A 26772-nucleotide genomic window follows, 5' to 3' on the forward strand; every position below is an offset into this window, starting at 1 on the left:
ACTATGGGACTTAACTTCTATGGTCATCAGTCCCCTAGAACTTAGAACTACTTAAACCTAACTAACCTAAGGACATCACACAACACCCAGCCATCACGAGGCAGAGAAAATCCCTGACCCCGCCGGGAATCGAACCCGGGAACCCGGGCGTTAGAAGCGAGAACGCTACCACACGACCACGAGATGCGGGCACTCCTCGTAGGAAAGTTCGAACCAGGAACCGTGTTTACTGGATGGGAATCAATATGGTCGCACAGAGACGGAATATTTCAGAAGCCCGGAAAAATTAAGGTAGTGGAAGTGGTGTTGGATTGGTATACAAAAGGACAGTGAGAGTCAATGGGGAATCAGAATCTAAGAAGACTCCAAGGAATGTCTAAGAACTATCCAGAAGTGTCGAAGGAGTGCCCAAGCAGTATCCAGGCCTGAAAGCCGAGGAAGCGGGTAGTGGCATTGGTGGGCAGCATCGGCTACTGAAGGAGCAGTAGAACTTTATCTGTGAGAGACAGTAACAGTTCTGCAGCAGAGACGTTATTGATAGATAACTAGCGAGTTTATTACAAGTGCCTTATATACATTCATGGTTAACATCGAACAAGGACAGTTGGGCCTTGTCTCAAGTAGTTAGCGCTCGGCATTCATTTGTTAGTATTAACGAATATTACTTGTCTCTCGTCGAGCAGGCCAAGTAGTCGTTGATTTAATAGAAGTCAAAACGAGTGGCAGTGATTGCACCTGTTTCTGAGTTAGGCGCCCAACTTAGTGCATTTAACAGTGATTAGTGGCCGAGCGGTCCGAGGCGCTTCAGTCTGGAACCGGTCGGCTGCTACGGTCGCAGGTTCGAATCCTGCCTCGGGCATGGATGTGTGTGATGTGCTTAGGTTATTTAAGTTTAATTAGTTCTCCGTCTAGGGGACTGATGACCTCAGATTTTAAGTCCCATAGTGCTTAGAGCCATAATAGTGATGAAAGCAACAAGCTAGGTGGTTCTTGTCTCTGGGCAGTGTGATGTCCATGTGTAATAGGACAGAACAACAGTGAAATGGTTTCCGACTGAGTTATATGCGTTAGTGTGATTGCTAATCACACGCCTTGCATATGCATGTATTTGATGATAAATAAACTTGTTTAAAAGTACTTGGGAGTTCATATATTTTTGCTTCTTTGGCAGATCACCGTTCCTGTCAGATACCCTTCTTTTTTCCTCCAGAACCAACCCTAAGCAAATGTGTTATGAAGGTAAATTTTGGGAACTTCCTATAACATCGGAACAGTATTGTCGTCAATATTCTGACTGCACCACACGGGCGACACCAACTCTGTATTGGCAACTTGCACCTGTGCCGTCACACGACATTGGTATTAGACTTTATAAGCCCACTCACTTAAAAGCGCATACTTGTCGCTTAAAAAATTCTCCGTCGCTCGGAACAGGCCTCGGAAGGGCCAACTATACAGCCCGCCCGCCGTGTCACCTACAGTCAATAGTCGTCACTGGATGTGGATATGGAGGGGCATGTGTCAGCCCATTGCTCTCTCGGCCGTTGATTTCGTGACCGGTGCCGCTACTTCTCACTCAAGTAGCTACTCAGTTGGCCTCACAAGGGGTGAGTGCAGCCCGCTTGTTAACAGCACTCGTCAGACCCATATGGTCATCCATCCAAGTGCTAGGTGCCTAATTTCGGTGAACTGATGGGAACTTGTGTTACCACTGCGACAAGGCTGTTGGCACACTATTCGCTTAAGGAGGCCCGTAAGTGATTTTGAACTGCTGAGAGGTAGTCACATGGCTCTCCACGGCTGACGTAAGTCATGGTAGTGAACTGGTGTGTGTGTTTATGTGTGTGTTTTTGTTTGTACGCCACTCGGCTGTTTGGAATCAGTGGAGTAAGATAGGTCGATGTGGAGATGTAGCAGATTGATAGCAAGGTGAATGAAGTTCCCCAATTTATTTATTTATTTATTTTTTGTATCGACATGGACTGTCCAGCATTTCTCCAACGAACTCTGCATCACCCGCAGCCTCGTAGAACGGCGTATAAACGGCAGTCGTATAAAAATAATCCTAAAATTACCAAATAAGCAGCAACCAGTGGCAAGATGATGTTTTCTTTATTTAATTTTGCAAATCGATTTCAACTGATTAACACAGTGTACTAAAACAGAGTAATAACACAGTCTTATTACTCAGGGAACATACACGCTGAAAGCACCGATGATGGCTGTTAATCAGTTGAAATCAATTTGCAAAATTAAATAAAGAAGACATGATCTTGCGACTGGTTGCTGCTTATTTGGTAATTTTATGGTTTACGGTCGCTATACAACTTGGGAACCATATGGAGCTCCCCATTCAAAAATAATTCTGTCGGCCAGAGACTGGAGACGAATGTCAGGCTTATCCCCAAGTCACAATCGGTTTCAAACTCGGCAGCTGTTAATAAAGATAGGTGCACCTCAACCAGTTCCCGAGCGAACATCGCAAAAGGGACCTGCACGCGGTGGACATTTGGAATCCGTTACCTCGCAGATAAACCTGTCGCTGACGTAGACCCATCAAATTGCGCCCAAACAACACAGAAACAGTTACCTCTTTTCGAATGACACAAGACTGACGTCCCAATAGGACGATTGAACCGCAGAGTGTGGAGGGTGTAGCTCAGACCAAAGGTGGTTCTTTGATGTTTCGGAGGTGTTTTTCGAACCATGGCTTGGCCCCACTCGGGTTACCGAGGACCGTATCCAGGACGCTTATTTCAATATTCCGTCTGACCACGTGTTGCCCTTCCTTTTACATCGTCATAATGATCCTGCTGTGAACACTTCTATCTTCAAGATGACAGCAGATGTATTCACAGTGCTGCATGCACACGTTACAAATTTGCCGAACTCTCAGGCATCCTACAACACCTTGACTGGCCCACTATATCATCTGATCTTCATCCCACAAAAAAACGTCTAGGGGTACTTGGAACAGCAAGTGAAACGTAGCAGTCAACATCCACGCAGTCCGTTCGCTCCACGGGACCTAATCATCAATGAGTAGCGTCAGCTGGATATGGCATACGTGAAGAAACTTGGAGACACTCTTCATCGCCGAATTGAGCTCATTGTCAGGGATAGACATGATGTTAAAGGGTATTAGCTTGATGTGTCCTAGGATAACTATTTCATTTTTGACTGGTGTTCTCGGTTGTTGCTATTTAGTGGATTTGTTGGTACCTGTCATTGTCGTTTAGTGTAGCTGATTTTAATAAATGCAATTGGAGTGTGGTATCCTGTTGGTGTTATTGATTAAACACTAGGTGCCAAGGGACGGCCTACCGCCACATTCTTATCTGAAGGACAGATCATCAATGTAGAGCGCCTACCGTCCATGGAGAGTATTGGCAGTCAGTAAACTGCACGCCACCACCTCCCTTTCCTTTATCGTACAAACATCGGGGATAGGGAATGGTATCATCATCAAGACAAGAACTGTATACTTATGAGTAGCTTCTTCTATTACTAGTAATAATGCTCTCAGATGGCCACTTCATTTGCTGCTGACATGGATAAATGTAGATGACGCTCCTATTGGCAGCTAACAACTACTACACCTATCGAAAAAAGAGACAGATCGGTTCCCTAGTATCGTACAGGCTTTTCTTTGTTTTGGTTAGAACAGCTCAGTGTCCGTTAGACCGTCAGCGACAGAGCCGCTCGTGTTCCTGCTGCTAATAAGGCGAGTACACTATTCGTTTATTACATATTTTTACGAGTTTCAAACAGAAGCGACTTCAGAAATGGATAGGCACTGTGATTGCTGTGTACAGATGCGAGCTGAGTTGGTGACCCTTCGCTCACAGCTCCAGGCTGCGTTGGCTTCCATCACACAGCTTGAGGCTGCTGCCAAAGGGCATCACTGTGGGGGTGGGGGGTGGGGGGTCTGACGCGCGGATGCGGGGGATGTCGAGCGCGACCCACATGTCCCCTTGTCGGTCCACTGCTGTGGCCGCCCTGGGTACTGCCTGCACTGAGGCTGACTCCTCACCTGTGGCCGAGTGGGAGATCATTCCAAAGTCTGGCAAGCAGCGAAAGACTTTACGAGGGGCCGATCATAGGGCCTCCCTGGTTCATTTGACGAACAGGTTACTGGCTTTATCTGTGGCTGAAGAAGTCTCTGAACCGAATGCAGTCGTCCACTCTGTTCCAGACGAAGCTTCTCAGCCCGCAAGGTCAGGACATTCACAGAGGGTGGGTTTGCTGGTAGTTGGGAGGTCCAAGGTTAGACGCGTAATGGGGCCCGTTAGGAATATAGCTGCCAAGGAGGTGAAGGAGTCCAGTGTGCACTCCTTGTGTATACCGGGGGCGAATAATTCTGGATGTGGAAAGCGTGCTTCTGGATGCCATGAAGAGTACAGGCTGCTACTAACTGCAGTTGGTGGCCCACGTCGGTACCAATGACGTGTGTCGCTTTGGATCGGAGGAGATTCCCTCTGGTTTCGGGTGGCTAGTGGAAATGATAAAGACTGCCAGTCTTGCTTGCGTGATTAAGGCGGAGCTCACCATCTGCAGCATCGTCGATAGAACCGACTGTGGTCCTTTGGTGCAGAGCCGAGTAGAGGGTCTGAATCAGAAGCTCAGGCGGTTCTGTGACCGTGTAGGCTGTAGATTCCTTGACTTGCGCCATCGGGTGGTGGGATTCCGGGTTCCGCTTAATAGGTCGGGAGTCCACTACACACAGCAAGCGGCTACAAGGGTAGCGGGGGCTGTGTGGAAGGGACTGGGCGGTTTCAACTTTAGAGGGTCTCAGGAAACTACAGTAAGGACATCCGTCTAAAAGGGGGCAGATAAAACACACTAAGGTAGTTGGAGAAACGATCGGTATTGTATTTTTAAATTGTCGTAGCTCTGTTGGGAAAGAACCAGAGCTCCAAGCCCTAATAGAAAGCACTGAAACTCAAATACACACATCAAAAAAAAGTTTAGCGTCACCTCGGTTCCTAGAGTTCCGGAAACTGTACAGAAAATTGGAACAGAGGTCAACATAACCCTTTCTATTGCTCATGAAAGCCACACATTGCACGCTGTACCACCAAACAACGATACCTTCAGAGGTGGTAGTACAGATTGCTGTACTCACCGGTTCACCTAATAACCAGTAGCACGCCCTCTTGCACTGATGCATGCCTGTATTCGTCGTGGCATACTATCCACAAGTTCATCAAGGCACTGTTGGTCCAGATTGTCCCATTCGTCTACGTCGATTCGGCGTAGATTCCTCAGAGTGGTTGGTCACGTCGTCCACATCGTTCATAAACCGCCCTTTTCAGTCTATTGCAGGCATTTTCGATAGGGTTCATGTCTGGAGAACATGCTGGCCACTCTAGTCGAGGGTTGTCATTATCCTCAAGGAAGTCATTCACAACACGTGCACGATGGGGGCGCGAATTGTCGGCCATGATGACGAATGCCTCGCCAATATGCTGCCGATATGGTTGCGCTATCGGTCGGAGGATGGCATTCACGTATCGTACAGCCGTGCGGCACCTTCCATATCCACCAACGGCATACGCCGGCCCCACATAATGCCACCACAAAACAGCACGGAATCTCCAACTTGCTGCACTCGCTGGACGGTGTGTCTAAGGCGGTCAGCCTGACCGGGTTACCTCCAAACACGTCTCTAACGATTGTCTGGTTGAAGGCGTATGCGACACTCATCAGTGAAGAGAACATGATACCAATCCTGAGTGGTCCATTCGGCATGTTGTTGGGTCCATGTGTACCGCGCTGTATAGTGTCGTGGTTCCAAAGATGGACCTCGCCATGGACGTCGGGAATGAAGTTGCGCATCATGCAGCCTATTGCACACAGTTTGAGTCGTAACACGACGTCTTTTGGCTGTCCGAAAAGCATTATTCAACACAGTGGCTTTGCTGTCAGGGTTCTTCCAAGTCATAATCCGTAGGTAGCGATTATCCACTGCAGTAGTAGGCCTCAGGCGGCCTGAGCGAGGCATGTCATTGACAGTTCCTGTCTCTCTATATCTCCTCCATGTCCGAACAACATCGATTTGGTTCACTCCGAGACGCCTGGACACTTCTCTTCTTGAGAGCCTTTCCTAGCACAAAATAACGATGCGGATGCGACCGAACTGCGGTTCTAGGTATGGTTGAACTACAGACAACACAAGTCGGGTACATCCTTCTTGGTGGAATGACTGGAACTGATCAGCTGTCGGACCCCCTCCGTCTGATAGGCGCTACTTATGCATGGTTGTTTACATCCTTGGGCGGGTTTAGTGACATCTTGAACAGTCAAAAGGGCTGTGTCTGTGATACAATATGCATAGTCAACGTCTATCTTCAGGAGTTCTGGGAACCTGGGTGATGCAAAAATTTTTTTGATGTGAGTAGTTATAGGTACGGAAATCTGGCTAAAGCCGGAAAAAAATTCAGCCGAAATTTTTGCAAACTACCTAACAATGTTCAGAAAGGATAGATTAAATACAGTGGGTGGTGGAGTATTTATTGCAGTGAAACTGAAGTAGATAATTCCTGCGAAACAGTATGGGTAAATGTTATACCTCACACTCGGACTAAACTATTAATTGGATCGTTTTATCGACCGCCCCGACTATGAAGATGTAGTTGCTGAACAATTCAAATAGGTACCCAACTCATACAATTATAGTCGATGGTTGTCTTCAACCTACCCTCGATACGCTGGAAAAACTATACGTTTAAAGCCGGTGGCAGGCATGAAACGTCAACCGAAATTGTAGTGAATGCTTGCTCAGAAAATTATTTTGAACAATTAGTTCATGAGCCCACTCGAAGCGTAAATGTTTGCGAAAGCATACTTGACCTCTTAGCAACAAATAATTCTGAACAAATACGGAGTATCATGACCAATACAGGGATCAGCGACCACACGGCAGTTGCTGCTAGGCTGAATACCGTAACATCCACAACCATCAAAAAGAAACCCAAAGTACACCTACTTAAAAAAGCTGTAAAATGCTCTTAACACCTTTTTAAGAGACTGTATCCACTCCTTCCGGTTTGATCACGTAAGCGTAGTAAAGATGTGGAATTATTTCAGAGAGATGGTATCCACGGCAGTTGAGATATATATACCACATAAATTAATAAGTGATGGTACTGGTCCCCCATGGTACACAAAACGGGTCGGATCGCTGTCGCAGAAGCAACGAAAAAAGCACGCCAAATTCAAAAGAAAGCAAAATTCTCAAGATTGGAAAAGTTTTGCAGAAGTTCGAAATATAGCGCGTGCTTCAATGCGAGATGTTTTTAATAATTTCCATAACGAAACTCTGGAATCTGGCAGGAAACCCAAAGAGAATCTGGTCATATATAAAGCACACCAGTGGCAAGACGCAGTCAATACCTTCATTGCGCGATAACAACGGTGAAGTCACTGATGACAGTGTCACTAAAGCAGAGCTATTAAACAAAGTTTTCCAAAACTCCTTCACCAAGGAAGACGAAGTAAATAATTCTAAAATCCAATCAAGAACAACTGCAAAGATGAAAAACATAGAAGTAGATATCCTCAGTGCAGCAAAGCAGCTTAAATCACTCAATAAAGGTAGGCCTCCGGTCCAGATTGTATACCAGTCAGGTTTCTTTCAGAGCATGCTGATGCAATAGCTCCATATTTAGCAATTATATACAACCGCTTGCTCAAAGAAAATTCCGTACGTAAAGACTGGAAAATTGCTCAAATCACACCAACAACCAAAAAGGGATATAGGAGTGATCCGCTGAATTACAGGCCCATATTACTAACGTCGATTTGCACTAGAGTTTTGGAACATATACTCTGTTCGAGCATTATGAAGTACCTCGAAGAAAACGATTTATTGACACATAGTCAGCACGGATTCAGGGAATATCGTTCATGTGAAACACAACTAACTCTTTATACTCATGAAGTAATATGTGCTATCGACAGGGGATGTCAAATTGATTCCATATTTTTCCAGAAGGCTTTCGCACCGTTCATCACAAGCGCCTTCTGATCAAACTGCGTGCCTATATAATATCGCCTCAGTTGTCCAACTAAATTCGCGACTTCCTGTCAGAAAGGTCACAGTTCGTCGTAACAGACGGAAATACAACGAGTGAAACAGAAGTAATATCCGGCGTTCCCCAAGGAAGTGTTATAGGCCCTCTATTGTTCCTGGTCTGTATTAACGACATAGGAGACAATCTGAGTAACCCTCTTAGATTATTTGCAGATGATGGTGTCATTCACCGTCTTGTAAAGTCATCAGATGACCGAAACAAATTGCAAAATGATTTAGATAGGATATCTGTGTGGTGCGAAAAGTGGCAATTGACTCTGAATAAAGGAAAGTGTCAAGTTATTCACATGAGTACTAAAAGAAATCCGCTAAATTTCGATTACGTGATAAGTCACACAAATCTGAAGGCTGTAAATTCAACTAAATACTTAGGGATTACAATTATAAATAACCTAAACTGGAACGACCACGTTGGTAATGTTTTGGGTAGAGCAAATCAAAGACTGCGATTCATTGGCTGAACACTTAGAAGGTGCAACAGATCTACTGAAGAATCTACCGAACTACACCTGTCCGTTCCATTCTGGAGTATGGATCCACATCAGGTGGGACTGACGGATGACATCGAAAACGTTCAAAGATGGTCCGCTCGTTTTTTATTATTGCGAAATAGGGGAGATAGTGCCACAGATATGATACGTGAGTTGCAGTGGCAATCATTAAAACAAAGGCATTTTTTGTTGCGACGGGATCTTATCATGTAATTTCAATCACCAGCTTTCTCCGCCGATTGCGAAAACATTCTGTTGGCACCCACCCACATAGGGAGAAATGTTCATCACGATAAAATAAGAGAAATCAGGCCTCGCACAGAAAAATTTAAGTGCTCATTCTTCTCGCACGCCGTTCGAGACTCGAACGGTAGAGAGAGACAGCTTGAAGGTGGTTCATTGAACCCTCTGCCACGCACTTGATTGTGAATAGCAGATTAATCACGTAGATGTAGATGTATGTTATTAAGTGTCGTAAACATATGGAGCAGTCTAGTGACACTAAATGATTTCTGAACCAGCCTAGAATTCACACCTGTAACAAAATTGTATCTCCATTATCAAATGAACAGCTACAAACCGCTAACCCTCAATAACACACTTCATTATCAAGCAATGCTGATCTTAATTAGAGATAAAGCGATGTTCTAGTGGCGGACACTATGTGATTCAAGCAAGATCAGGAAAGGAGTTCATTATGGTCGCCTGCAACGAAAACAGTATTTGTTTCATGGTTCAGTATTTGGAACATCAGCCAGCGACAAGGACATAGCAAATTTCCAAAGAACATGTTACGAATGTTGGTGCAGGAATCTCCAATACGCAATTACTACTGTGAAAAATAGGCACTTTTAATATTTTTGTTCATCAGATGCAGGTCACCATAAAAGTACAGGGAGTATCAAGAAGAATAAACAGATTTTAAAAAATCGTAACTATTATGTTATTGGAGATATGTGCGTGAACAATGTACTGTTGGAAAGGGCAAACTCTCGAGTTTTACATGGTTCGCGCTTGGTAGCAGTAGTGTGCGCCCACTTCAGTCTAGTAAAATTGGTGTCGGAACAACAGAAAGCGTTTTGTGTTTTACGTTTTGCGGAGTGTGGGTCAGTAATAACAGTTCAGCGTGTCTTTCTCAGTAGGTTGGTGTGGATCCTCCTACATCACAGAGAATTAAACGATGGCGTGACCAAGTGCGGGAATTTTGAAATCAAAGAATTACTGAACAGTGGATCGGTTGCACTGGACCAAATGATTCAGCCTTACATTACTGGCCACCAAGGTCACCGGACCTGACTGTATGCGATTAGTTCCTGTAGTGGTTAATAAAAGATTCTGTTTATGTGCCTCCGTTACCAAGAACAACGAATGAACAGAGACATGGCATAACAGCAGCTGCGGAAGCTGTAACTCAAGACATGCTCGCCGCAGTGACGGAAAAATCTGAGTACCGCATTGACATACGCCGTGCACCTCAAGAAGGCATATCGCACACCTACGAAAAGGTATGGAAAAAAAATTGATTTTCCTGTTCATCAAAAAATAAAATTCATTGTATATGTTTATTAGTTTCAGAAATATAGACGTGCCAAATAGGATGATCCTTTTTAATATTCCCTGTATTTGATCTGAACACTGAGAAAGCAAATTTGAAAATACGCTTTTGTCTTGCTATCATCGCATGAGAACCGGCTGACACCATATACATTCTGATGAGTGGCTGTCCGGACACATGGCGCGGTAAGGAAAGTAAGCAGTCGGAGCAGAGACGAATGACGAAACATTCTAACGGCAGAACAGGTGCAGTAGGAAAATCCACTGATGTAAGTGACTTTGACAAAGAGCGGATGGTTATTTCCCGGTTCCTAGGAACGAATATCTCGGAAACGGCGAAGTTGTTCGGCTTTTGTCGTGCTACGTCTATAATCGTCAATGGAAAGTGGTAGGAGGGTGGTGAAACCATGAGTGGGCAACACTATTTTCGACGCTCACGCCTCACCAGCGAGGTTGGAACGTCGCCCACTCTATAAAGCGGGATATGCTGCGATGTGCGGCAGACCTGGCGACAGAGTGCGATGACGGTGTAGGAAAAAGTGTTTCAGGGAAGACCGTTCAGAGCACGTTTTTGAACATGGGGCTGACGACTTCTACGTAGTCCCATGCTGACACAACGACATTGTCAGTTACAACTGCAGAACTCACGGGAGCTTTGAGATTGGTTCGTAGGTCAATGGAAATGTGTCGCTAGGTCGGAAGAATGACGTTTCTTGTTGCATGAGGTCATGGTTGCGCCCAGATACATCATCCACGCGAGTTGCTGCTCGACATACGCACTGTCCCAAGAACGTATGTCGGGCGGAGGAGGGAGGGTAGTGTTAATGCTTTCAGGGGCATTCCGTTGAGCTTCAATGGGCCCTGTGGTAGTAATCATACACACCATGACAGCTGTGGACAACAGAAACCTTATTGCGTATCCTCTTTGTCCCTTCAAACATGATGTCTATCCTGACGGTCATAGCATCCTTCAACAGAACAACTGCTCATGTCACAAGTCCAGAATAGTGCTACATCGCTTTGAGGAGAATTTCTGTGAACTCGCATTGATTTCTTGGCCACCAATTCGCCTGATCTGAACCCGATGAGTCACGTTTAGACTCTGTCAGGCGCCAGTTCCTTGCCCACAAACCTCCAACAAGTAATTTACGGGTTATAGCGCAATTTGTGCATTGGTGTCCGGTGACACATAGCTCTGGAAACGTACCACGGACTTGTAGAGTCCATGCCACACATACTGGCTGCTGTACAACATTCCAAAGGTGTACCAACACTCAAGTTATAATATTTTGGCTTATCAGCGTATACGAGTTTCTTTTTCTTTTTTTCCCGAAGGTCCGATCGGGCACGAAATTAAAACTGCATAGAAAATCCGATGAAGCGTTGTGCAGACGTGTTGCTGCAGTGTCTGCAGTATGCCCGTCTATCGCGTCACGTTGTACATTTCAGATCTGAGCACACTATGAGCAAGTAAAGATGCCTGGAACAACATGGTCTTCCACCAAGTGTGAAGACCGTGCTGTCATTCGATTTCTTCACGCTGAGGTGTTCCGCCTGCTTTCATGCAGCCCACATAACGTAGCTGTCGTGCGTGACATCGAAATGTGACAGTAGTGCATGAACTCCAAAGCAGGATGTACAGACTTCCATGATGTAAGCGATCAGGGAAGGAAGCGTGTCTCAACCGTTGATATTGCTCAGTGAGTGGATCAAACGATTCGAGAAAATGATGTACGATATTCAGAACAAGTGAAGAGGCATATTGTTATGGCATTGTCCTTCTTGGGCAACGGCCTTGCCGCAGTGGACACACCGGTTCCCGTCAGATCACCGAAGTTAAGCGCTGTCGGGCGTGGCCGGCACTTGGATGGGTGACCATCCGGGCCGCCATGCACTGTTGCCATTTTTCGGGGTGCACTCAGCCTCTTGATGCCAATTGAGGAGCTACTCGACCCAATAGTAGCGGCTCCAGAGATAGAAAACCATCATAACGACCGGGAGTGCTGATCACATGCCCCTCCTATCCGCACCCTCAGCTGAGGATGACACGGCGGTCGAATTGTCTCGGTGGGCCACCTGCGGTCTGAAGACGGAGTGCGTTGCCCTTCTTCATGAAAATGCTCTGCTGCCCACTGCAGCTCCAACGAAGTCGCTCCTGCAGCTTTTCAATGGAAAGTATTTGATCGCCCACCACACAGCCTCGACTTGGACCCCTCTAATTTTTATCTCTTTACTCACAGGACCCGCTGACTATTAGAGCAGCTTTTTGGCAAAGAAAACGAGCTGCAGACCAGCGCACAGAATTCGTGGACAGTAGAGGCTGCTACCTTCTATGACGAGGGTATTGGAGAGTTGGTATAACGCTACGACAAATGTCTAAGTCGGAGTGGCGACCATGTAAAGATGTAGCGGAAACGTGTAGCTAAATCTTGCAAATAAAACATTTCTTATTTTCAATATGGTTTATATTTCGCGACCGATCGGACTGTCGAGGAAAATAGCCTTTATACACAGAATGTTCGGAAATTCCCGCTACAAACTTCTAGGACTATTAGAGTGGAGTGAGTACATAATACTTTTAAAACATGTCTTCTGGGTAGCTTTGTAACAGGGTAGTAGTGTGGAGGTGGTTACGTCGGATTGGTTAATGTCATTTGACATCCGTTCTACCTCTCTGACATGGTTCGACCGACATTCACGTGTCTGCGAGGGTTAGAGCAACATGGTTGGGTAGACGTTTGCAGACATGATCCTTCTGTATAACGAAGGTCACACTAATGGAAGGTCTGTTCGTCGCCTATAAAGATTGTTGTGCACAACATCGACTCCAATCGCATACCTATTCCGTCACAATTGCGTAACGGCTTCGAGAAAGGGGTACCTTCACCGCCAGCAGGCGGGACCGGGGTGCTCCAAGGAGACGTCGCAGACCGCAATTGAAAGAGGCCGTACTAGGTCGTATTGAAGAGAATGTGTCAAGGAGTACACGAGCAAATGCACGTGCAATTGATGTTGCTCCCAGCATCGACTGGTATTTCGTGGATGACCAAAAACTGCATCGATTTGCCTCCAACACTCCATACCACCTCTGACACCCACGGAAACGTGAATGAGGCTCGAACCGTATGAGAGAGGTACGATATATGTCAAATGACATCAGCCAATCTGACGTAAGCACCCCCCCCCCTACCCCCGCCCTCGCCCCGCCTATCCACCCTGCTGCGTCCCCACCTATCAAACATGTCTTCAACCGGCTGTAGCACGCAAACGGTATGTTTCCAGACGTGGGTTCCTATTCAAAATATTATGTACTCACTCCCATCTACAAGCCCTGAAAGTTTGTAACTGGAATTTCCAAACGCCCTGCATATGCTATTGGTATTATACACTCATGCACACAAATTAAGGATAATGGAAGAATGTGGTGCCACACACCGTGGCACTACACAAAACTGGCGCTAATAGCTTAGGCACACAGGCAACACACACGACACACATCTGTAAGTCCACGGTATTGGTGATATGTTGAAAAAAACCGTCCCGAAACACATGCTCTATAAAACGCCACTGTTTCCTGTGCATGTACCCCGACATCAATATGGAATGCGATCACCATGCACACGTACACGTCGACTGAAAGCATCCCAGGCGTGCTCGATGGGGTTTAGGTCTGGAGAACAGGCAGGCCACTCCATTCGCCTGATATCTTCTGTTTCAAGGTAATTCTCCACAATCGCAGCTCGGTGGGGCCGTGTGGTATCATGGTTCAAATGGCTCTGAGCACTATGGGACTTAACTTCTGAGGTCATCAGTCCCCTAGAACTTAGAACTACTTAAACCTAACTAACCTAAGGACATCACACACATCCATGCCCGAGGCAGGATTCGAACCTGCGACCGTAGCGGTGGCGCGGCTCCAGACTGTAGCGCTTAGAACCGCTCGGCCACTTCGGCCGGCTGCGGTATCATGCATTAGGAGGAAAGTGGGACCCATTGCACCCCTGAAAAGGCGGACATACTGGTGCGAAATGACGCCCCGATAAACCTGACCTGTTACAGTTCCTCTGTCAAAGACATGCAGGGGTGTACGTGCACCAATCATAATCCCACCCCACACCATCAAACCACGACCTACATACAGGTCCCTTTCAAGGACATTAAGGGGTTGGTGTCCGGTTCCTGGTTCACGCCAGATGAAAACCCGGCGAGAATCACTGTTCAGACCATACCTGGACTCGTCCGTGAACATAACCTGGGACCACTGTTCCAACGACCATGTACTGTGTTCTTGACACCAGGCTTTACGGGCTCTCCTGTGACCAGCGGTCAGTGGAATGCGCGTTGCAGGTCTCCGGGCGAATAAACCATGTCTGTTCATTCGTCTGTAGACTGTGTGTCGGGAGACAACTGTTCCAGTGGCTGCGGTAAGGTCCCGCGCAAGGCTACCTGCAGTACTCCGTGGCCGTTTGCGGGCACTGATGGTTAGATATCGGTCTTCTTGTTTTGTTGTACACTGTAGGCGTCCCATACTGTAGCGCCTGCACACGTTTCCTGTCTGCTCGAATCGTTGCCATAATCTTGAGATCACACTTTGTGGCACACGGAGGGCCCGTGCTACGACCTGCTGTGTTTGACCAGCCTCCAGTCGCCCTACTGTTCTACCTTTCATAACGTCATCAATATGTGTTCTTTGAGCCATTTTCAACACACAGTCACCATTAGCACGTCTGAAACCGCATGCACACTTACTCACTGGACCGTACTCTGACATGCACTGACATACCTCTGCGTATATGGAATGCTGCCAGCGTCACCGTGCGACGACCACAGGTCGAATGCACCGCATGGTCATACCCCGACGTGATTTAAACCCGCAAACCGCCCACCAGAGCGTTGTTTCACCATGTATGAGCATTATCCTTAATTTGTGAGTATGAGTGTAGATAATTAATTGTTCTGATCTATATCCTAAAAACCAGAGTAGTGCATAACAGAACAGGTATTAAGAAGTGTTTTAAATCGCAGTATGGTGACGTCGGAATGAAAATAAACTGGAAAAAGTTGTCGTCTTTCTGTAGCACTCTGGTTTGTGTTGACTTGTAAATTTTGTTGCGTACCCATTGGGTGACGTATACGTCACCACAAGAAAAAGAGCTAGAATACCTTATTTGGAGTAAGAGTCTTGTAGTTTTTTGAGATCGCAAGAAAAATGTCGTACGGAGGCTGCTGCGTCTGCCTGGATGCGGTCTGAACTTGGGAGCGACGAGACGGGGCTGCGTCGCGGCCGGCGGACGCGCCGCTCGGGTGGACCGTAGCGTGTTAACAGCGTAATTCCCGCCTTGCTCGACGCCGCAGGCGCTAATTCAACGGAGAGGCTTTACAGGCTCTTCCTATCGGGCTGTGCCCCGCTGCAACGCTGCTCCTTTTACAGCGATTAGGCTTGTTACATACAACTGACAACCTTATTAATTTGACGGAGGAAAGAGGAAAGGGATTGGGGGGAGGGAGAGGGTGGGAGGGGGAGAGAGAGAGAGAGAGAGAGAGAGAGAGAGAGAGCGTGGGGGGGGGGGGGGACATAGATAGATACAGATAGAGAGAGAGAGAGAGAAAGTGACAGAGGAGAGCGCAGGGGCGGAGGGGAGGTGGAGGCTCATTCCCCTTCTTCACGCTTTTTTTTTCTTCCAGCCGTGTCGTTTCGCTCTTTTTATTCCCTTCTGCCCGCCCCGTGCTGTCCGCTGAGACGTCTGTCGCGTGGCGATTATACTCTTTCCACTGTGGTAACAGGCTTACTAATTTGACGGGGCGAGGTACAGGATTAGCTGGTCTCCCTCTACCCTCCTCCAGCGCCACCACATGCCGTCACCAGCACTGCCGTCTAATTTCGCAAGCTGGCTACTACTTTTCAGGGAGAAAAAGGAAATAAAGCAGCCTGTACCTACATATATACTCCACAGAGCCACTGCAGGTGTATATGATGAAGGACACGTGCTATCAGCATTATCGATCTCTTGCCCTACCACATTCGCGTATTGAAATAGCAATACACTAGTCTCTCTTACCTTAGTCTCATTTACTTCAAGTGGTTAAATCTACAACCAAGCCTAGCCGTCATCAACATGGATAAATTAATGTGTACAGAGTAGTTACTCTCGGCGGAGTTTACATCGTTACTCGTTTAAGTTCATATATCGGGGCTAGACAAATATATGGAAACACCAAAACACAACAAACTACCATGCCTAATACGATGTAGCAAACCGCTCGTATTATAACGCTTTCCAGGCGTTTCCAGAATGAGATTTTCACTCTGCAGTGGAGTGTGCGCTGATATGAAACTTCCTGGCAGATTAAAACTGTGTGCCGGACCGAGACTCGAACTCGGCACCTTTGCCTTTCGCGAGCAAGTGCTCTACCATCTGAGCTATCCAAGCACGACTCCCGCCCCTGCCTCACAACTTTACTTCTGCCAGTACCTTGTCTCTTACCTTCCAAACTTTAAAGAAGCTCTCCTGCGAACCTTACAGAACTAGCACTGCTGGAAGAAAGGATATTGCGGAGACATGGCTTAGCCACAGCCTGGGTTTCCAGGCGTCTTGGAATGGGGGAATACAGGTCCTATATGGTTTTCAAGGGAATCTTATACCCTTTTTCCTGCAATACGGTGCCAAGTCCAGGTAATGTTGGTGCCAGTGAATAGCGATCAAGCACCCTTCTCTTCAAAGTAGACCACAAAGACTCAACACAACTAAGATCTGCCGACTATGGTGGCCAGAACAGATGCGACAATTCATCCTCGTACTCACAAAACAAGTCCTGGACGATGCCAGCTATATGGACAGGGGTCCTGCCGTCTTGGAACTCAGCTTCCTTCTTGGAGAACAAGCATTGTGCCATGGGATGGACCTAACGAGCCAAAATGGTCACATAATCCTTGCTGGTAAATTAAGGCAGAAGTTGCAAACTGTGTGAAACGAGACTCATGCGACCAAATTACTTTCTTCCATTGCTCCATAGGCCAGGTTTTGTGGCTTCGGCACCACGTTTTCCTGTTACCAGCATTTGCATCACTGATGAGTGGTTCTGAAATTTCACCTCGCCCTCCAATTCCCTGCTTATGGAGCTCGCCTCGTGTGGTGTTTTGATATTGACAGGGTTCATGTGTTCGGCATTCATTTCTGTAGTAACGTTTGCAGCTGTAGTCCTCTTGGTGTTCCTGACAATTCTCTTCAATGAACGTCTGTCAGAATCACTCAACATACACTTTCGTCCGCGTTGCGACTTATCAGATGTTATATCGTTCTCCCCACTTGCGGCATAAATCTTTTCTATGCTGCCTCTTGAAACGCCAAACACTTCGGCTATCTTAGTTACTGAAGCATCTACCATATGAGCACCAACAATTTGCCCACTTTCGAATTCACTTAGCTCCGACACAATGCCCTCACAACTACACAGAACACCGTTCTGACCACGAATCACATATACAACGTGTTGAGGACATTGCGCAGGTGCCGTTCGTGGTCAAATACAACAGCACAACGTCCAAGTTTGGCTAGAATCTGCATTTATCTTGAAACATATTTTTCTCGCCGTAATTATATATTTCTGTCCGACGGCTGTATAATATAAAGTATAGCCACTCGTTATTCATACGAGGGTCACTTCAAAAGAAATGCACACTATATATTTTTTTTAAAATCTATCTTTAATTCTACATGTTTGAAAAGTTTTGCGGTGTGTAGATACGTAGATACATCCTTTACGAACAATATTTTCATTTCTCCACATAATTTCCATCCCTCTCAACTGCCTTACGCCATCTTGGATCCAGCGCCTGTATACCCGAACGGTAAAATTCTGGGCCAACCTGTTGGAGCCACTGTTTGGCAGCGTGCACAAGGGAGTCATCATCTTCAAACTTTGTTCCACGAAGAGAGTCTTTCAGTTTCCCAAAGAGATGATAGTCATATGGAGCCAGGTCAGGACTGTAAGGCGGGTGTTTCAGTGTTGTCCATCCGAGTTTTGTGATCGTTTCCATGGTTTTTTGACTGACATGTGGCTGTGCATTGTCGTGCAACAGTAAAACATCCTGCTTTTGCCGATGTGGTTGAACACGACTCAGACGAGCTTGAAGTTTCTTCAGTGTCGTCACATATGCATCAGAATTTATGGTAGTTCCACTTCGCGTGATGTCTACAAGCAAGAGTCCTTCGGAACTGAAAAACACCCTAGCAGTAACTTTTCCAGCAGAAACGGTGGTTTTTAATTTTTTTTCTTGGGTGAATTTGCATGATGCCACGCCATTGACTGCCTCCTCTCCTCTGGTGAAAAATGATGTAGCCATGTTTCATCACCTGTCACAGTTCTTCCAAGAAATTCATCTCCACCATTCTCGTACTGTTCCAAAAGTTCGCTGCATACCGTTTTACTTGTTTCTTTTGAGCCACCGTCAACATCCTGGGAACCCATCTGGCACAAACCTTTTTTAACGCCAACACTTTCAGTATTCTGCAAACACTTCCTTCCCCTATCCCAGCGTAGCGTGACAATTCGTTCACTGAGATGCGTCTGTCAGCAGTCACCAATTCGTTAACTCTCTGCACACTGTCTGGAGTGTGTGCAGTACGAGGCCTGCCGCTGCGAGGACAATCCTCAATATTGCCGTGCCCGCTTTCATCACGTAACCTGCTTGCACACCGATTAACTCTACTGCGATCGACAGCAGCATCTCCATACACCTTTTTCAACCTCTTGTGGCTGTTTCCCACTGTCTCGTTTTCACAGCACAGGAATTCTATGACAGCACGTTGCTTCTGACGATCGTCAAGTGTAGCAGCCATCTTGAAGACATGCTGTGACGGCGCCACTCACGGGAACAGGTTGAACTAAGTTTGAAACCAAGCGGGAAGGATGTATCTACACACTGTAAAACTTTCACACATGCAGAATGAAAACTGTGTTTTTACAAAAATAGTGTGCATTTCTTTTGGAGTGACTCTCGTAATAGCCACTGATAAACTACCTCAGTACATCGTTTGATACGGCTACACAAGACAACACGTAAGGTCCACGTTTATATCTATATTTGCTCGCCGAGACCCTTTTACTCCTCAAGCAACATTATGCTATACGACGGAGTTACTTTTTGTATCACTGGCATTTTCCTCCTTACCCGTTACTTTCCCAAATGGAGCGCGTGGAGAGACACTAAAAGGCTATTGGTAAGCCTCAGTAGAAAGCCGTCTGCGATCAGGCCTAGAGGATCGTGCAGTGTCGGTTGGCCGTCGGGCATGGGATCAGGAACCACTCTCCCTTCCGTTGTAGGGTTTCCAGAACTTGGAGCCGCTACAGCTCATTCCAGCAGCTTCTCAACTGGCGTCGCGAGACTGAGTAGACGACGGTCGAGTCCCCTACCAAAGAAATATCCCTGCCTGTACCGGGAACTGAACCTGGGTCATCGGCAAGGCAGTCAGACGCCCTGACCACTCAGTGACGGAAGAGAAAAGTTTGTGTCAACTAACTCTCCATTTCGCGAAATGTAACTTCAAAAGTAAACCGTGACGCACCACTCCTCTCTTGTAGAGTCGACCACTGGAGTATGATACGCATCTCCGTGACTCCCTAGCGCCTTCTACAAGAACACACGATCGAACGCGTTGCTTTTATTTTTATTCTGGTATGTTGTTGTTGTTGTGGTCTTCAGTCCTGAGACTGGTTTGATGCAGCTCTCCATGCTACTCTATCCTGTGCAAGCTTTTTCATCTCCCAGTACCTACTGCAACCTACATCCTTCTGAATCTGCTTAGTGTATTCATCTCTTGGTCTCCCTCTACGATTTTTACCCTCCACGCTGCCCTCCAATACTAAATTGGTAATCCCTTGATGCCTCAGAACATGTCCTACCAACCGATCCCTTCTTCTGGTCAAGTTGTGCCACAAACTTCTCTTCTCCCCAATCCTATTCAATACTTCCTCATTAGTTATGTGATCTACCCATCTAATCTTCAGCATTCTTCTGTAGCACCACATTTCGAAAGCTTCTATTCTCTTCTTGTCCAAACTATTAATTGTCCATGTTTCACTTCCATACATGGCTACACTCCATACGAATACTTTCAGAAATGACTTCCTGACACTTAAATCAATACTGGATGTTAACAAATTTCTCTTCTTCAGAAACGCTTTCCTTGCCATTGCCAGCCTACATTTTATGTCCTCTCTACTTCGACCATCATCAGTTATTTTGCTCCCCAAATAGCAAAACTCCTTTACTACTTTAAGTGCCTCATTTCCTAATCTAATTCCCTCAGCATCACCCGACTTAATTAGACTACATTCCATTATCCTTGTTTTGCTTTTGTTGATGTTCATCTTATATCCTCCTTTCAAGACACTGTCCATTCCATTCAACAGCTCTTCCAAGTCCTTTGCTGTCTCTGACAGAATTACAATGTCATCGGTGAACCTCAAAGTTTTTAGTATATTCTTTGTTAATCATAAAAGGTTCGGGTCTCTAAGTGAAGAGCAGTAATCAAATACGTATCACTCTATACTCTCCTAAGCTACTCTATTTTGCTGGTGAATTATATTTCCTTAGGATTATTTCACTGGATCAGTCTGGAGTCCGATTTTCATGCTGCAACTAATATGTGATCCTTCCAAGACGAAACGTCTAGGAATTTTAGGTCTTTATTTATTTATTTTTCATGAGTCTCCTGCGAGTTAGATTGGATTGGATTGTTTGGGGGAAGAGACCAAACAGCGAGGTCATCGGTCTCATCGGATTAGGGAAGGAAGTCGTCCGTGCCCTTTCAAAGAACCATCCCAGCATTTGCCTGGAGCGATTTAGGGAAATCACGGAAAACCTAAATCAGGATGGCCGGACGCGGGATTGATCCGTCGTCCTCCCGAATGCGAGTCCAGTGTGCTACCACTGCGCCACCTCGCTCGGTGACGAGTTAGACACGGTACGCCCACCAATTCCTCTCTTGTGCTAACCTCTTCATGTCAGAGTAGCACTTGAGCCCCACGTCCTCAATTATCTGTTGGGTGTTTTCCAACTTCCTTTCTTCTCCTACCGCTTTTACCCTCTACAGCTCCCTCTAGTATCATGGAAGCTATTTCCCGATGCACTATAACAAAAGTCCTATCATCCTGTCCCTTCTTCTAGTCAGTGTTTCCCATGTGTAGGTTTATTTGCCGATTCCGCGTAGAACATCCTTATTCGTTATCTTACCAATCCACATAATTTTCAACATCCTTCAGTAACACCACACTTAAAACGTTTCTATTCTCTTCTTTTGTTGTCACATAGTCCATGAGTCACTACCATACGATGTTGTGCTCGAAACGCAGATTCTCAGAAAATTTACGATAGTTACACCTCACACTGGGTACAACACGGCAATTATTGAAAACTGTATCGTTCGGAAGTTTTTGAGTCTGCTTGCATAATAAGCAGAGGGGAACCTACGCATTATTGACTACTTCTGTTTGTGAGACTCTTTCTCTTGAATAAATCACCCAGTTTTTCTGAAATTGTAATTATTTGTTTGTTCCTGTGCAACACATTTACCGATTTACGTACTATTCGGATAATTTCTTGGTGCGTGGTGCCTCGTTCTATATTTCATTTTCGTTTTTTGTCTTAGAGTCTATTCGAGACGTCTGCTATGCCGGAAGGGATGCAACGTGGATACAAGTTGGCCTTGCTGCAGACGATGCGAGATGATGAAGCACATTTCCGCCTTAATGCTTCGCTGCCCGATAGTGACGCGAGAACATATGAGACGCCCTCCCCCCCTCACCCCCCCCCCCCTCCCCCTCACCACCCAGCACACAATCGCTCTCGCGATCGGAACTCCCGGAACGCTCAAAACAAATTATAATTTTCTTTCGTCGTCCCGTGGGCTTTTTTGTTGTGATTTCATCCTACTAATTATGCCATTAGCTCAAATTAAACTCAACGGGAAGTGGCATCCATTAATAGAATGACGAAGGAGGTTTCGTAGTTCTAAACAAAGTTGTCTGATCCTTAGCAGACAGGTAGAGGCGACAGCAGGAGAGAGGGTAATGAAACGGAAGAAGAACGAAAGAGAAAGAGAGAGAGAGAGAGAGAGAGAGAGAGAGAGAGAGAGAAGGTGCCCGTCGATGTCGGGCTTATTATTCTGGCCTCGTTTGAATTGATTAACAAACTGTAGGCTACTAATTTGTTGGACGACGTTTTATTTGAGGCGAGTGAGGCGTGCACTCGCTGTTTGACAGCGGCTCGACTGCGATGGCAGCGGGCGATGCGCGTCTCAACCATTAGGCCCCTTGTCTCGCCTTATGTAAATCATTTAGGGGCCGCCCGTCCGCGTTGGCGCCGTCTTCCTTTTTCCGAAACATCGCGGCTGTGCCTCCCCCTCCCCCCCCCCCCCTACCCCATTCGATCAGAAGGGCGTAAATTATGCAGATAAGAAAGAAGGCGGCACGAGAGATGCTAATTAGACGCGCGTTACTCACGCCCGCTGACAGATCAGCTGGCCTGGCGGCCGCGCACGCAGCCGCAGTAGAAGCCCCTGGCCTGCGAGCCCAGTGCGCTCGCGATTTGTTTCCGACAGCGCATGCGCACTGGAGGTACACTCCGCAAAGGAGCAGGGAGAGGGCTATGCACAGCGTTCCACCCACGAGGGAGAAATTCATATAGGAATTTACGGTAACACGTCATGCGTCGCTGTCAGAGCACTGCAAGTTTATCAATCTCTCATTTCGTTTCTATTGGCTGGTTTAAAGTCTTCCATATATACAGAATTTTATCTAGGTGGTACTGCACAGTTTTAATTATTGTTAAAACTGCATTATTCAATACACGGCTGTAGCGGTGTACTTTATTAGAGACGATCGTCTTCGGTCTAGAATCAGACATCATCGGGTCCAGAAACCAGTCACCTAGGCAATGACGTTATTCGAATAACAATAGATATACATTGTTCCAGCATTGATATTAGCTGTAAGTACGCAATCATGTACAATATTGTTTGGTTTTTGTGCCACATACCACAGAAGTAAGAAGAAATCCTCTCGACATGTACGAGCGATGTATCACGGTATAAAGTGAAGCTGGAAGCTCAAGATACCTGCTTGAAAGTGGCCCTATTGTTATTCTAATTAAGCAAATGCATAGCTGAGATGGTTCTTTGACCCGATGATGAGACCGAAATCCATAGTCTCTAATAAAGTACACCGTTAAAGCCGTGTATTCAATAATGCAGTTCTTAACATTCTTCCATTATATTTTCGTTTCTTAGTAAACAGATACTGGTTTCATCGCATTGTGTTCCTGATTGCCATAACCTGTGTGTACTGCACTATTTGAATTGCATTGTAAATATGTATGGTATTCTGTTTGATTTCTACTCGTATCCGTAATTTTGGGCAGAGTAAATGATTCTGCATTCGTTCTTGTTTCATGTGAAATGGAGGCTAGTTTCGCCTCATGGTGTTGTCAACCTACGTATATTTGATACGGCTTAGGAACATGTGTGTGGACTGGTCGATTTCAGTGAGTTGTAGGAATATTGCTTTTATTCTACTTTACGTTTGTTTCCATCCGTTTTCCGTACTTTGTCGCATTTAGTAAGGAACTCCATTTTAAAAACTTGATATTCAGCTTAATTATGTCTTGTCATGGACTCAGCATGTAATCCTGCTTTGAATAATTTTGCTTCTGCCACAGAGTGTCATGCATTTCACAATGACTTGCAGAGTATGGATATGAGTATGCTTTGTAGTCTTAGTGACTAGAGCAGTCTTCCTTACAAATACCAAAAAAGACAAGCAACCGCGGTTAGACAAATGTATTCACACATTATTAACAGGTGCTACAAACAACACGTTTTATTGGAAAGCAGTGCTCCTCTCCAATGAAAATTTCGAGGGCCACCATCAAATGCGAGAAATTACGAAAAACAGATGTGAACAAAATTAACTTGTAACATGTGCAGTGCACTTTCTATGTATTAAAACTGAACAGTTCACTCACAGATTCGTAAACAGTAACAAAACGTTCAAATGTGTGTAAATTCCTATGGGACCAAACTGCTGAGGTAATCGGTCCCTAGACCAACACCCTACTTAAACTAAGAACAACACACACACCCATGCCTGAGGGAAGACTCGAATCTCCGGCAGGAGGGGCCGTGCAATCCGTGACTTAGCGCCTCAAACCGAGCGACCACTCCACGCGGCTAAACAGTAACAAATAGGCGTGAGTCGACAAGTACCTTGTGACGAAATCAGCGTCTGTTTTATATGAAGAAAAACAAATATAGAATCAGTTACCCCATCCAATATTACGGACATTAAGCAGAATACGCTCAACATACTAACAACGCAACCGAAAGAGTGCAGTACGCACAAAAACGTTATGTTAGACACAATCTCTCCGTAGTGTCTCATAGAGTAAATAATTCTGTGTGGCTCAGTGGCCAGAAGCAAGTTCTTCAATTGAGCGCCACTTGGGCGACTCGTGTGTTCTTGATCTACCCCAGTTATCCGACCAGGAAAGGGGACTTAAGAGTTTAACGTGGAATCAGAGCCACGTGTCGTTCCTGAGTTTAACGTGGAATCAGAGCCACGTGTCGTTCCTTGCAACGCCTCACACCGTCCATACGTGAAGGCTACATAAAAGATGCACTGAAAATTTTTGCAGTCCGACAAGGATTTGGTTCCACGAGCTCTCGACTTCCAGCACTATAAACCGCTGGTAATGGTATGCACGACACTCCGCCACGCAGTGTACAGTAACTCACGTATTACATGTGCAGCCGTAGAAGACTTCACGATTGATAACTGTTGAATCCCGCCTAAACGTTGAATATGTGGTGTCTAGGAAAACTGCTTTCTCGTATCGCTAGACAACAATTCAAGCAAACCGCATTTATGAGATTTATAACGAAAAGTACATGGCAATACTTTACTTTGTGTTAAACGGATGTGTCGGAAGCAAAGGGCGACAGACAAAATAAACAATGTTCTTCAGTACATACAATTCCTGAGTCGCTGGGCTTGAAGTGCCTGATCTTGACGCTTCTGTAGAACTGGGCCGGAACCAGTCGGCGCGTCGCGTATGTCCTCGTCGCGTAGAGACCGCTGCCGTCGCATTGTCATCCTGGAGAGGGTTCGGTCAGCGTGCAGTTGGCTGACGCCTTCACAGCGCTCTCTGCTCTCTCGTTTCCGAGTAGCATGCCGGCGCTTGACTTTACGCCGTAACAATAACTAAAAATGGTTCAAATGGCTCTGAGCACTATGGGACTTAACATCTTAGGTCATCAGTCCCCTAGAACTTAGAACTACTTAAACCTAACTAACCTAAGGACAGCACACAACACCCAACCATCACGAGGCAGAGAAAATCCCTGACCCCGCCGGGAATCGAACCCGGGAACCCGGGCGTGGGAAGCGAGAACGCTACCGCACGACCACGAGATGCGGGCTAACAATAACTGCCAGAGATTTCATTGTCAGGTAAATAAAAAAGTCTGTCGTATGACTAGGCCTCCCGTTGGGTAGACCATTTACTGGGAGCAAGTCTTTTGATTTGACGCCACTTCGGCGACTTGCGCGTCGATGGGGTTGAAATGATGATCAGGAGGACACAACACCTAGTCCCTGAACAGAGAAAACCTCCGACCCAGCCGGGAATCGAACCCGCGCCCTTAGGATTTATATTCCATCGCCCTGACCACTCAGCTACCGGGGGCGGACATTGTCAGGTGTACAGATAATTTGTGTGTGTGTGTGTGTGTGTGTGTGTGTGTGTGTGTGTGTGTGTGTGTGTGTGTACGTACGAGATATCTGGCACTGCTACTTCAATACGAAATATAAATAGAATGGCAGTACGCTTCTTATGGAATTATCTTCTGTGTGGTGTGCATGCTTCACTCTGTTCCAAAAGAAATGTTTCGCTGACAGAGTTGTTTCAGAAGTATATTGAGCCGCCACCAGCACAGATAACTTAAAAGCCGTCTAGAAGTATTTTATTTGCATCATTTGTCTTCATTGTTGAATACCGTGTAACAGATGTTTTAGACACACCTTGCGTGTTCGTAGCATACAGTGACGAACTCGTCAGCGGTTCGCGAGGTAAGGAATGTCGCGGAATTCTAAATGTGCCGTGAAGAAGCATGTGATCTTGGAAGCAGCAAGGACGCGAATGTCTAACAGAGGCGCCGGCATTCCTGTGCCCGCAAGCGGAGGGGTGAAGGAGGGAGGGGGTGGAGGAAGGGGGGGGGGCAGCATCAGTAGGGGCGCAGGCGCGGCCGCGACAAGGGATTTGCGTCAGGCTCGCTGCCGAGGAAAGTCAATTTCCTGCGAGGCCCCCACCCACACCCACAAGGATTACTGGCGCCGGCGACTCCGCCACTCAGGCGCCCCGCCACTGCGTTTACCTTTGCCTCGCCAGCCGCCAGCAGCTAGCTGCCGGCCCGCTTCTTTGGCGAACCGGAAGGCTGCCAAAACAACACGCTGCCAGTAGAATCTCCCTAGCAGGTATCTGTGGCGTCTGTTCCAGGTAAGCAATGGGCGCCGTATACTCCAGAGGATTCGACAAGGAAATGCTGTTACAGTGAGTCAGTTCCCTTCGCCTTTATT

At 46.3% G+C, this 26772-nt stretch overlaps 1 protein-coding gene and 1 pseudogene across 1 annotated transcript in view; both read left to right on the top strand.

The window, feature by feature from the left end:
• LOC124616479 (retinal homeobox protein Rx-like) overlaps positions 1-26772 on the top strand; it is a 382811-nt gene that overhangs the window by 57181 nt on the left and 298858 nt on the right. The window lies entirely within an intron of this gene.
• On the top strand, positions 11926-12043 carry LOC124616964 (annotated as a pseudogene).

Source organism: Schistocerca americana, chromosome 5, assembly GCF_021461395.2.
Source record: "Schistocerca americana isolate TAMUIC-IGC-003095 chromosome 5, iqSchAmer2.1, whole genome shotgun sequence".
In the NCBI taxonomy this organism is placed as follows: Eukaryota; Metazoa; Arthropoda; class Insecta; order Orthoptera; family Acrididae; genus Schistocerca; species Schistocerca americana.